Raw genomic sequence first — 13,232 nt, 5'->3', positions numbered from 1 at the left:
TCCCATCTCTCCACACCCTCAGCAAAGTTGGTATTATCAAACTCTTTAATTTTTGCTAATCTGATGTGTTTGAAATGGTATTTACTTGAAATTTGTGGGTTTATTTGAAATTTCCCTGATTGATTGTGAGGTTGAACATATTTTCATATGTGTATTGGCTGTGCTTGCTTTCTCTTCTGTGAAATGCCTACTCATGTTTTTTGCTCATTTTTCTATTAGGTTGTTTGGTTTTTTCTTATTGTTATATAGGAGTTATTTATATATGCTGAATAATAATCCTTGTCTGTTAACATGTTGTAATACCTCCTCTCAGTTTGTGGTCTTTTTTTTTAGTATTTTGTTTTTTGTTTTTAAATATCTATCTACTTAGGTTGCACAGGGTCTTAGTTGAGGCATGTGGGATCTTCGTTGCCATGTGAAGGATCTTCATTGCGGCATGTGGGATCTTTCAGTTGCGGCATGCGAACTCTTAGTTGCAACATGCATGTGGGATCTAGTTCCCTGACCAGGGATCGAACCTGGGCCCCCTGCATTGGGAGCATGGAGTCTTAGCCACTGGACCACCAGGGAAGTCCCTTTTAGTATTTTGGATTAATAGAACTTTTAAATTTTTATTATACTTGAGTTTATCACTTTTTTCCTTTATGATGTTTTCTTTTTTGTTGTTGTTTATGTTTTTGTTTAAGAAAGCCTCCTTAATCCTGGCACATAGTAGGAATTCAATAAATGATTGTTGAATACAAGCTGCGATGAGAGCTGAAAGGAGAGGCTGGTTGTCTGAGTGTTGCAGGTGTTGGGCTAAGGTGACAGGGGCTGACGGTGTTGTCGTGAAGATGAGGGCATGGGGGAGATTACTGTAGAGAAGAGGGCACTTCAGTCATCAGAAGGGAGAAGTCCAGGGAGCAATAGGTCTGAGGTGCAGGAGAAAGGCTGAGCTGGAGGTGGGAACTGTGAGTGTCCAGCACACAGGGGTAATTTAAGGAGAGCCACTGCCCTCCCCCAGGGAGAATGTGCTGAGTGGGCAGAGAAGACAAGGGTGGGACAGAGCCCTGCGAGGAGTCTGGGAAGCAGAAGGAGGAGGGTGCTGTGGAGGCCACACAGGGAGTTCTTGACAGTATCCATCGAATGACTTCCTGGGCAGTCCTTCAGGGGCACGGAGGTCACTGGGTCCTTAGAGGAACCATCTTGGGAATGCTCTGGGAACAGAGACTAGATAAATGGGCTGAGGACTGCAGAGGAGGCAACTTTTCTGAGAACACCAGCAGTGAAGGGAAGAGAGGGGACAGTGCCTGCAGAGGGGGGCTCCAAGGCTTAAGAAGACACTGGAGCATGTTCACAGGCCGGCAGGGGTGGAGACGAGGATTCCCAAGGGCGTGGGGCCCTGGCTGCAGAAGCAGAGAGCAGCTCTGGGCACTGCTGGGGCCTTCACCTCAGATAAAAGAAGAGCCACCTCTTGGGGAGGGGGATGCTGAGCAGAGAGGTTGGGGGCAGGAACTTAAGTGAGCCCCCTCCACTGAGCCTGGCCTCAGTCCTAATGTCTGCCTAGCATAGGTAAGAACCAGTGAACATTTGGTGAGTGCATTTTCTTGGTCAGTCAGGTAGCAGGTGGGGCTGGGGTGTCAGTGAGTTAGAGCTTGTGGAGAGGGAAGATTTGGAAGAGCTACCATGAAGGGAGAGAAGAGCTTCCCTAGGTAAGGGTTTCTAGGGGCCCAAGTCCGTTGAGTCACAGGCAAACACCTTCTCCCCTCAAAGGACTGGCAGCAACCATTTCCATTGAACCAGCCAAGGCCTCAAGGCCCCTTGGGTCAGGCGAAGTGGGTATGACAACAGCCCATGACACCATATATCCCTGGTTCTGTCCTCCAGTCTCCACCTCCCACATCCTCCCTGGGCCAGCGGCCATCATTTTTCCCAGACTGTAGAACAGCCTCCTAGCTGGGCACCTGCTGCTACCTTGCCCCTCCTACCCATTCCTTATTCTCCATCCAGCAGCTGGAGAGATTGATTAAAATGATATTTGATATACAAATATCGAATCATTATGCTGTACACCCGAAACTGATATAACATTATATGTCAACTATACCCCAATTTAAAAAAAATATATTTGATTATGTCACTCTGCTGCTCTAAATGTTTTGGTGACTCCCACGGCTCTTTGGACAAAAGCCAACGTCCTGACTTTGGGCTGTCTGGGCTGGCTGCTGCCGCTCCTTCAGGCCCATCTCCCACCATGCCTCCTGGCTCGTGGGGCTCCCCCCACTCTGGCTGTGCTTCATTTCCTGGAACATGTCAAGCCCCTTCCTGTCTCACCCTCTTCAAGTTTCCCCTGCCTGGGACTCTCTTCTCCCTCACCGTCACCTGGCTGAGGCCAACTCCTCACTCTGGTCTCAGCTTAAAGGCACTTCCTCTGGGAAATCTTCCCAAATCTTACTATTTATTTATTTGGCTGAGCCACGCGGCATGCGGGATCCTAGTTCCTCGACTGAGGATTGAACCCGTGCCCCCCTGCAGTGGAAGCATGGAGTCCTAACCACTGGACCGCCAGGGAATTCTCCAAATACAATTTAAACTAGATTCCTTCCCCCTCCCACCCTCATTATAATCTCTCCTCTAACCCTTCACTTTTCCTTCTTAGCACTTACCACAATGTGTAATTCTGTATTAATTTATGTGACTATTTATTTAACATCTGGGGCCTCCACCAGGCCTCCATGAGGCCAGCGCTATCTGGACTGTCCTATTGACTTGGATCTGCAGTCCTAGCACAGAACCTGCCACAGAATAGGAGCTCAACAACTGTTGATTAAAAGCTGCAGTGGTAGCCAAGAGGAGGGGCTGGCTTGTCTGAGGGCTACTGGTCAGGGGAGGTTTCAGAGATGAGGGAATTAGAGGCCACTGTCCATAAGAGAGCTTAGGAGATAAGAGAAGGAAGAGGAGTGACAGGAGGAATGCTGACATTGATGAGCACCAATTATGTGACAGGCACTGTCTCTTTATACCATCCCAGTATCACTCCCACCCCCACCCCCCACCTTTAGTAGGATGTCCAGCTAGCTGGGTGACCTGGGGTAAAATAATCCCCCTGAACCTCAGTTTCTTAATCTGTAAAATGGATTTGTGACACCAAGATCCTGGAGTTGTTATGAGAACCAGGGAGCAATGTACAGTATAGAAAGTGCCACCAATCCATGCTTTAGGGGTACTTGAACTCTGCAGTCAGACTGTCTGAGTTCAAACCTCAGATCTGCCACTTACCAGCTGTGTGACCTTGGACAAGTCACTTCATCTCTCTGTGCTTGGGTTTTGCCACCTGTAAAATAGGGATAATAATGCTTCTAGAATCGCTATGAGGATTAAATGAGGTAATGTATTAAAACACCTAGTACGATGCCTGGCACAAAGTAGGTGCTCAAGAAATAGCATTTATTTTTATCCCGCCCTCCCCACCACCATTCCAGAATTGCAGAATGTCAGAGCTGGAAAGTCAGAATCACCACTTAATCCCCCCACCCCACCCCAGGCCCCAATACAATGGGGGAAACTGAGGCCAAGAGAAAGTAGAAGAGGTGAGGGAATCTGGGCTGGAGTCCAGGGCTCCTGGGTCCCAGTCTAGAGCACCGGTCCCTGACACCTGCGTCCTCTTCCAGAACTATCACCTCCCCCGGGTTCCCCAGCGGCTGTCAGTCCAGCCGGGTCCCGCCTGGGCGGGAGCTGGAGTCCAGCTCCGGCTTGGAGGCCGCCGGGCCACACCACCTCCCCACCCCTTTGCTCTTGCGGCACGAGGAGCGGGGATGCCCGGGGTCTGAGCTGCAGCCACTGCCTGCTGCCTGTGCGGAGCTTCGGTTCGCAGATTCGCCTCGCGCCAGCGCCCCGGAGCGAATGAAGTCCCCGGCCTGGGGGCTTCGCGGTCCAGGTGAGGGCTGGCGGGGTGGGGTGGGGTGGGGGAACCGAGGGGCAGGCGGTGCCGGGGTGAGCGGGTAGAGGGCAGCTCTGCCCACGCCAGGCTCGCGTTGCGGGCCCCAGGTGGGGTTCCCCGGGGGGAGTGGGTGTGTACGTGGGGGAAGGGGTGTGGTGGGTGTGTCATGGGCAGTGTGTAAGAGATTAGTGTGGGCAATGTGTGTGTACTGGGTTGTGTGCAGTTAGTATGTGGTGTGTGCTAGGTGTGTCGAGTGTGACCAATGAATTGTGGTGTTGTCTGCGTGCAAGAAGTGTGGTACCTACCTATAGCCATGACTGACTGTGTCAGGGTAACCCGGGGGTTCCACGTGTGTGCCCAGGGTGTGTGCCCACTGTGTGGTGAGAGCAATCACACGATGGTGCATGCATGCATGTGGTGCCTGTTGTGAGAGGCGTGTTCTGTGTGTGGCACATCCATGGCTCTGTGTAGTGTGCGGAGCCAAATAATGGAAGACGAGAAGCATTTGTGCAGCTCTTACTATGACAGAACATTTCCCATGAAATGTTCCCTAGGGTGGTTCTGACTTTTCCACCCAGCACCCTTAAGGGCTTGGGAGAGTGAGAGCTCACCCTGGACCTGGGTGGAGGAAGTACAGCTAGTCCCGTGCTCACCCTCCCACAGGCAACGTGGGTGTGCGCGCGGGCACACACACACGAAGATTCTTTGAAGTCTCATTGTTTAATCTTCAAAATTCATGGGGACTTTGCATTCCTCTCTGTAATATTTTTGCATTTGTTCTAATGTAAAAATATTGTTCTGGTAAGTTCCCATCCAGTGAGTTGACTCAAGGCTTGGTGGTGAGCTGGGTTTATCCTGCTGGGGGCCCCTCGGCACCTGTAAAGTAGGAGGACTCCGCTGGCTGTCCTCCAAACTGAGATAGCAGGACTTAGACCTCCTGGGGGAGTGTGGCAGCATGTCTGGTGTGTGCTGTTTGCTGTGTGTGCAGGTGTGCAGCCGAGTTGTGTGGTGGGAAGCTGGAGTTGTGTATGGCCATGTGCACTGTGTGTAAAGGAAGGGGTCACAGGGACGTGGGGATGTGTCCTGCATGGGGGAACTGTGGTGGGGTCTGTCTGTCATTTCTAATGCAGGGGCAGGGAAGCTGGGCTTCTCAGGAGGAGCTGTGACCATCAGTGAGGTTCTCACCTTTTCTGCACTGACTGGGCAGGAAGAGGCTGCAGGACCCCAGGGGACCATGGTGAAGGGGGTTCCTATAGCAAGCCACCACCTGGGACTGTCAAGGTGGTTATGTTATCCAAGCCTGGTTTAAATCCCACCTCTGGCACTCTCTACATGTAGGACTTAGGGCAAAACCTTTCTGTGCCTCAGTGTCTTCCTTTGTAAAATGGAGACATTATTAGTATTTGCCTTGTAGGGTTATTGTGAGGATGGACTGAGTTCCTGGCTATGAAGTGCTTGCCATAGAACAACCCTTAACAGGTTGTAAAACTATAATGACAGTGGTGGAGCCGCCACATAAGCTGTCCCTTCCTGCTCTAAGAACTCTCCGTTTCCACAGAGCCAGTGATTTCCCATGAGCTGGGCAGGTGGGAATTTGAGAGTCTCCCACTTAAGTATGTCTGAAGGATCCCTTCCTGTCCCCAACCTCTATCGCTGTTGAACTCTCAGTGACTCTCTGGCTCCTGGGAAGATGCAGTCTGAAAGGGGAAGATGTTGAGTCTCTGGCAAGGTCTGGGATGGGGCGTGGGAGAGAGGCTGAAGGGAGAGCTGCCAGGGCAGGCATGGAGCTTGGATGGAGGCCTCTTTCCTGACAAACATGGGAGGAACAGAAAAATGCTGGCCTGTGCCCTCGAGTGTGTACGCGTGTGTTTGTGTGTGTGTGTTTGGGGACTGGCAGGGACCGGGGCAGGAGTGCCCTCTGCCTGGAATGAGGAAAGTTAAGAAGAGGAGGATTAGGGATGTGTGGTCCTTGGGCCAAAGCAGGCCCTGGAAGTTAGAGGAATGCTGCAACATCAGAGTCAGAGCAGGTGGGTCTGAGTTCCAGACCAAAGCGAACCAGGAGACCCCTCAGGCTGGGCTTCGTTTTGGGGGAGAAATATTTGCATTGGCAGAGCAAGAGCCCTTGTTCCTGGTGACTTCATTGGGTCAGTTTAGAGAAAGTGCCCAGAGGCCTTGGAGAAGGAGGTGACATAGAAGGCAGTATCCAGAGCTGTGGAAACATATTTAGGGAAGACACCTAAATATATCCGCCTTGGTGGCAGGGTGCTGTGATGGGCTGACAGAGAGGCTTGGGCTAGGGGAGTGGCAGACCACTGTCCCCACTGTCCCCAGGCAAGGAGTGCTTCAGCCCCAGAGGCCCTGGATGCTGCTCCAGGAGATCTGGAGGACAGAGCCCAGTTGGGCAGCAGAAGGCCTGGCCCAGCCACCACTGGCTGGGTGACAAGGCCAGTTCTCTCTTCTCAGCTGTCGGGGGGGGGGGGGATGGAGTAATGTTGGCATCATTTCTGTCCCTGATTTCCTTTGATCCATAATTCCAGCTATAATTATTTATGATTCTACAGCCCTAGCACTAAGACTCTGTAATCTCAGCTCAAACATTCTAAGAGTCTATAATCCAAACTCCAACTTTCTATTCTCCAGCTATAACATTCCCTGATTCCAGCTCAAGTGTTCAAGGATTCTGACCAGTCTGGCAGTCTGACACTTTCAAGTTTATAAACTACCAGGAAAGGTATACTAGAGGTCACTTCTGCAGCTATTTGAGAAGCCCCCAGGAAAGGGCCCTCCACAGCCAGCCACAAGCACTGGACCTGCTCCTATGTGTTGAGGGAAGTCCTTGGTCCATGGCCATATGCTTCCTGGGAGGGCTGACAGTGAACCCAGAGGTTCCTCCTCATCGGGGCAATGGAGGTGCTTGGAGTAGCTCTTGTAGAAAAGATTCCTGTGGTGTTAGTAAGAACAGCGCCTTTAATGCGCAGTCGTGTTTGAACTCAGCATGGGCTGGCAAGTGGAGAGCCGAGGGCCAGTCCCCGCTTCAGCTGTGTGACTTTGGACCAGTCACTTTCCCTTTCCAGGCCTCACTTTCCTCCTCTGGCAATCTAGCACACAGGACTAAAACTCCCTGACCTCTCTCTCTGACCACTGGGGACATCATCACTGTCATGGTCCTTGGACAAGTCTATAAACATTAGTTGAATGAGGGAGGAGGGAATGAACAAATGAATGATCAGATGAAAATGTGTGAAAATATAGCCTAAGGCACCATGATTATGAACCCCTTCCCTCCTCCCCACTCAGCCTCAGCCCACATCTGAGAAACTGGTCGCAGAACATAAAGAACTGGGGGGTGGGGTGGAGGGGTGGGGGCGGTTTCCTCTGGCACAGACCTGGATTGCTGGAGAGTTTAAGAGATTGGGCGGTGGGAACTCCTTGGGTGTCACCGTTTGCCCTGCAGCATTTCCACTGCCAGCCCTGCCCTGAGCCCTGGGCAGCAGGCCTGCTGATTCACGATGCTCTCCCTGATTATTTCCCCATAATCACCCCCCAGCCCCCGAGCTGATGATTGAAGGAAGGAACTGTAGCTTCAGGGGCAGTGGCTCTGGAGGCTGGGAAGGTAAGCAGGAGCCCCCAGGAGATTGGTGGAAGAGTAGAGCCAGAAGGGTCCTGAGCCCCCAGGCCATGTGAGGCTGGGGGAGGAGGGGAGTGGCCCAGGTCTGAGCAGGTGTTGGCATGAATGAAAACGGGGGGCAGGTAGCACACACTCACCAGGCACCTGCTGTGTGGGGCATTGTGCCCACTTCTTGCCTGTGTGCTCTCTGTCCTCCAGCCACCCTGGCAGGAAGGAGGAGTTTGGGTGTATCCTGGGCTTCTTCCTCATTTCTCCTTATTCCCCATTTCTCCCATTCACTTATCAAGCCCCACTGAACCTGCCTCCCAAATATCTCTCTAGTGGTCCCCTTGTCTCCAGCCCTGTGACTCTGGCCCAGCTCTGGAATCCTCACAGCCTCCCCACCTCCCACCTCTTACTTTGGCTGCCAGGAAGCTCAATCACCATCTTAGTCTAGGTTTCTGCTACTGTATAACTGCTCTGCCTCTAATGGGATCATGTGGCATATGTGGCTTTTGTCTGAGCTGCTTCCAGCCTTTTATGGGCTTGGAAATTCTAAAGCAATCCGTAAGTAAAATCTGCTATTCCCTAGGTTCTTATGAGAACTTCCATTGGCTTCTTGGATTTTTCGCTTTTTTTTCCTTGCCTCTCCCACCATACTGACTCCCACCCAGACATGGAGACATTGCAGCTGAATGAAGCAGTGTTCAAATCCTGGCTCTGCTACTACTAGCTACATGAACCTTGGGCAAGTTACTTAACCACTCAGTGTGCTTCCCTTTCCCATCTGTAATATGAGGATACTAATGGTACCTACTTTGCATGGGTTTATGAGGATTAAATGAGATAGTATAAGCACTGTGGTAAGCACTGTGTTTGCCAGTATAGATTACTTGAATGGGTCTTAGCCATCCTGGGAGAACCTGGAGGACGAGGGGCTGGCTCTGTATGGAGTATTCTATATCAGTGCTTCTCAAAAGTCAATGTCTGCCTGAAACCCTTAAGGATCTGATTCACCTGGTCAAGGTGAGGCCTCCAGGCACATTCCTGACCTGCTCTCAGAGGATGCCAAAGCTTTTGTGCGAAGTCCACACTTCAGTCTACTCTGTGAGAACGTGACTGTGGATAGAATCCTTGTAAACTGTAAAGTGCTTGACTATTGTACCTGGACAGGAGTTCCTGCCAGTGATTGAGGGCAGGAGGATAGCTGTGAAGGGGTCAGTGCCCACAGGCAGCAGAGGGTCTGAGGACCCCAGGAGGAGGGCTTCAGCCTTGGGCACACCCCTCCCCCACTATGAGAAGCCTATATCCAGGGCTGAGCAGGCCCAGTTAATCCTCTAAGCCTTCCTCCTCCTCTTGTGTAACGGCTTTTGTTCCCCACGGAAATTGAGAGCCTGCTGTGACCAGGAACCCCACAAATCTTCCACGGCATCTGGGCCTGCCTGGGATTGTGGCAAGGATTGCTGAGCCTGGGAAAACAAGGCCTCTAAACTGGGGGTTTGTGGGCACCCCAGGAGTGGGCCCATGTGTGCATTACATGCAGAGACACAAGCACAGGCAAACACACGTGTATATGTACACACTCCAGGGCCACTCACACAGACACACATGTGTACCGTATACACATGGGTGCAATTCCGAACACATGCACCCCTGTGAATACATGTGCCTCTTCCAGGTCAGACCCACACATAGCTGACACCACCCCTGCCATGTAGACATGCATGTACCTGCCATTCGTGTAGGTACGTCCTCTCCCAGCCTGGGACTTGAGGCTTACAGTTACCTCAGGCTTATACCTTCTCCTGGAATAAGCTTTCCCAGGCCTCCCAGGCTTGTCCCTTCCCGTGTCTCCCTGCTCACCTTCTCACCACAAGGACAGAGAAAGGGCTTTTCCTGTCAGCTGCTGGCCTGCTGGTTGGGAGCAGGGGTGTTTTTGTCTTTTCTGTAGAACTGGTTCTGTGGAATTTTCACTTATTTCCCATCAAGGGTCAAGGCCCTGCTCTGGGGGTTGCCTCAGGGCCCCACAAGCCTGAGGAGGCTCGTTTTCAGATAAACAGGAATGTTGAACATATAACAACCTCTGTGGTTGGAGTAGTACCTAAAAGTTTGTAAACTGCCTTCTTGCTAGTGTCTTGCTCATTCTTCATTGACAGGCCCGAGATGCAGGTGCCTTCATTTCCTCCATTTGGCAGATGAGGGAACTGAGGCCCAGAGAGGGGTAGGACCCACCTGAAATCACATCTGAGCAAGATGAGGCAGTCGACCAAAATTCTAACCTCTTGAGGTTGGGCTGAGGGGAAGTGGCTTCAACCTCCTGGGGCTGAGAGAAGGAGAGTTTGGTCTGTCAGAGCTGGGAGGATGGCGCAGGCTGAGGACACAGGCAGTCCCTCACAGGCCAGTGCTCTGCTGAGGCTCAGCCCTTAGTGCACCATTGTGGACATGCCAGAGGAGAGGGCAGGAGGGGGACAAGACACCTTTGCCTTGCTGTGTGATCCAGGCAAGTCCCTGCCCCTCTCTGGGCCCAGCACCCTGTCTCTACAATGAAACACCGGGGTTGGTTGGAGGATGTACTCCCTCTCCGCCGAGCCTGGGGAAAGCTTCTGCAGGCTGCGAGTGGAAGGCAGGCTCAGGATGCTCCACACTGCAGCCTTGGTGGTCCTGAGCTGCGGCCTGTGCCCAGGGAGCCCTCGCCTTGGCCCCTGGCCTGCTGCTGAGACCCACCAAGGCAGGGCCAGGCACAGAGTTGGGGCTCAGGGTCTGGGGTCTCCTCCAGGCTAGGCGGGAGGTGGTGTTGTGAGAAGAGGACCCAGAAAATCCAGACGGTGCCCCCAAGCCCTGTGGATCTCTGCCCCTTAACCTCCCTTATGTTTCTCTATAGTTCTTATCACTACCTGACCTGCTATATATTTACTCATTAACTAAAATAAACTAGTCTCCCCTGCTAGAATGTAGGTGCTACATGGGCAGGGAGTTTTGTGCTCTCAAGTGCATTGAACATTACCTGCACAGAGTAGGTGTCCAATAAGTACTTGTAAAAAAAGAAAAAGGAGGAAGAGGAAGAGGAGGACTAATCTTACGGATGGGGAGTGGCTGGCCCAGACCCACCACTGGCCAGAGGCAGAGCCACCCTGGCTGCCTTCTCATCAAGCCCAAGCTCAAGGATGGATTGGAGCTGGGGAAGGCGATGGTGGCCTGGGCTCAGACTTTTCCCCCCAAATCACCCTCAATCTCAGGAGCCATACTCAGTCCACAGGGGGATGGCAGGGCATCTGGACCTGTGGGGCAAGAGCCAGACAACAGAACCATTAATCTCAGGGTCTCAACATCCTTTAATGGACCTTCCAGGCACTGCTGAGAAAACCAGGTCAGTCATTCCCCGCAGCAGCAATGAGCAGGGCCAGGACTCTCTTCAGACTTGAGAAAAGCCAGGAGACGGCTGAGGGGGGTGGCGCGTGGAGATGAGGAGGAAGACGGTCATCCGCTGGGTGCCAAGACCCCGGGCCAAGCCCTGGTCTTTCTTTCTTTTTTTTTTTAATTTATTTATTTTATTTTTTTGGCTGCGTTGGGACTTTTTTTGGCTGAGTTGCTGCATGCAGGCTTTCTCTAGGTGCAGAGAGCGAGGGCTACTCTTCGTTGTGGTGCGCAGGCTTCTCATTGCTGTGGCTTCTCTTGTTGCAGAGCACGGGCTCTAGGCGCGTGGGCTTCAGTAGTTGTGGCTCGCGGGCTCTAGAGCACAGGCTTAGTAGTTGTGGCACACAGGCTTAGTTGCTCCGCAGCATGTGGGATCTTCCCGGACCAGTGCTTGAACCCGTGTCCCCTGCATTGGCAGGAGGATTCTTAACCACTGTGCCACCAGGGAAGCCCAAGCCCTGGTCTTTCAATGCCACCTCACTCAATCCTCCCAACAGCCCTCGGGGCTGAATTGATGATACCCATTCTGGGGGTGAGCACACTCAGAAGGCAAAGTGACTGGGAAGTGGCTGGTCAGCCTTGGTGTTAGGAACTTGAGCTGGAATGCTCTGGATTTGGGTCCCAGCCAGCTTGCCAGCTCTGGGCTGAGGCAAGTTACTTCCCCTCCTCGGATTTCTCGGTTTCCTCATTGGCTGTCTCTCGGGACGACTCTGAGATGTGCATGTGACAGTTTGTGGCACCAGAACTGGTTAGAAAAGGGACTGCTCCAGGAGTCAGAATTTTCCCCAGCACTTGACAGAGCTGCGTGGCGCTCACTCCCTCCTGGGTGAGTGTTCTGGGTCCATGCCCTGAGAGTGCTAAGACCCCACCTCCCCTCAGAGCTCAGCGATCTTGGCAGATGGACCGCTTGCAGCCACTTTGGCTCGTTGCAAGCTGGAGAGAGAGTGGGAGCAGACTTGGGGTCCTCCTCCCTTCCTTGGCCTGGTTGTACCTAGAGCTGCAGCCTGTGCAGCGCGGAGGGCAGAGGAGACAGCGACCTGGGGACCAGGCTGGGCAGCGGTGGAGGAGGGGAACAGGGCAGGCGGGCCTGGGAGCCACACAGGCCTGGGTTTGAGTCACTTTCCCTCTCTGGGCCTCAATTTGTAACATGGGGGTAACAACGATCTCCCTCTGAGTTTTGAAAAACTGTTAAGTGTTCTATGCTGGTGAGTGACCCTCAGAGAGGAGGCTGTGCCCCCAGGAGCCTGTGGTGGGAAGAGGCTGGGAAGGATTAGGACCAGATAGGAGTCCACAGAGGAGGCCCTTAGGAAAGCTCTTGCCTCCATGTGACTGGTGGGGAAAGTGAGTCCCTGAGTCCTGGTATGATTTGCTAAAGGGGAGTGCGGCAGGGTGAACGAGTATATCTGAGGGAGCTGTGTTAAAACTTTTCTGGCATTTCTGTTGCCATTCAACTCCCACGACACCACCACAAGGGAAAAACTGAGCAGCACAGCCCGTGGTATGGGCCCTGGCTTCTGGAAGATACCAGGGATGCACATCTCTTGCCAGCTCTAGAATGGGTCCTACACCATTCAGGGACAGTCTCTCCATCCCTCAGTATCAAAGGAGAAGATAAAAGAGAAGGCTCTTTGTAAACTATAAAGTGCTGTGCCTCTGATGGTGCATCTCTGTGTGTGTGTACAAGCCCTCAGGTGTGTATGCATGAGTGAGAATGAGCAGCTTGTGCGCGTGTGTGCGCGTGGTGTGCGTGCTCACGTTCCCTGGCCTGGCTGGGGCAGTAACTCCATGCTGTCCGAAGCTCCCTGTTTGGCTGGGACTCTTCTCCCCTAAACTTCTTCCGGTCTTTTTTCCATGTTTCCTCACCGCTCCTTAGTTTATCAGAAGGGAGCAACCTGTGGTCCGGAAACCTAGCAATTGTCTCTGAGCCCGCCCACTCTTCTCCCCTCCAGCCCGCCCTCCCCTCATCTGGCCCCTGGAGGCCCGGCTGCCCAGTCTGCAGGGCTGGCAGCTTGCTTGGCTCCCCTGCACAGCCCACCTGCCACCCATTTTTCCCTGCAAGGCTCTGTGCCAGCCACTCTCACATCACTGTTCCACGGGCTCCTCACAACATCCCAGTACCCCCACCCTCCAGGTGCTCTCATTAATCCCATTTTACAGGCACGGAAATGAAACCTCAGTGAGGGGAAATGGCTTTCCCAACGTTACCCAGCCCAGCTAGTGGCAGTGCTGGGGTTTCAACTCCTACCTAACTCCAAAATCTTTATCCTTAACTCTTGCAGCCTACCTAGCGAG

General features: G+C 52.7%; 1 protein-coding gene across 1 annotated transcript in view; it reads left to right on the top strand.

Moving 5' to 3' along the window:
• The window catches only part of P2RY6 (pyrimidinergic receptor P2Y6), a 42,228-nt gene that overhangs the window by 4,823 nt on the left and 24,173 nt on the right, over positions 1-13,232 (top strand). The window contains exon 2 of the mRNA XM_082628871.1: positions 3,651-3,916. The gene's annotated coding sequence lies outside the window, so the exon portion shown is untranslated. The remainder of the gene's footprint in view (positions 1-3,650; positions 3,917-13,232) is intronic.

This window comes from Mesoplodon mirus (genome assembly GCF_964341445.2).
Source record: "Mesoplodon mirus genome assembly, chromosome: 7".
NCBI lineage: Eukaryota > Metazoa > Chordata > Mammalia > Artiodactyla > Ziphiidae > Mesoplodon > Mesoplodon mirus.
The sequence above is the reverse complement of the archived record's forward strand: the minus strand, read 5'-3'. Positions and strand labels throughout refer to the sequence as shown.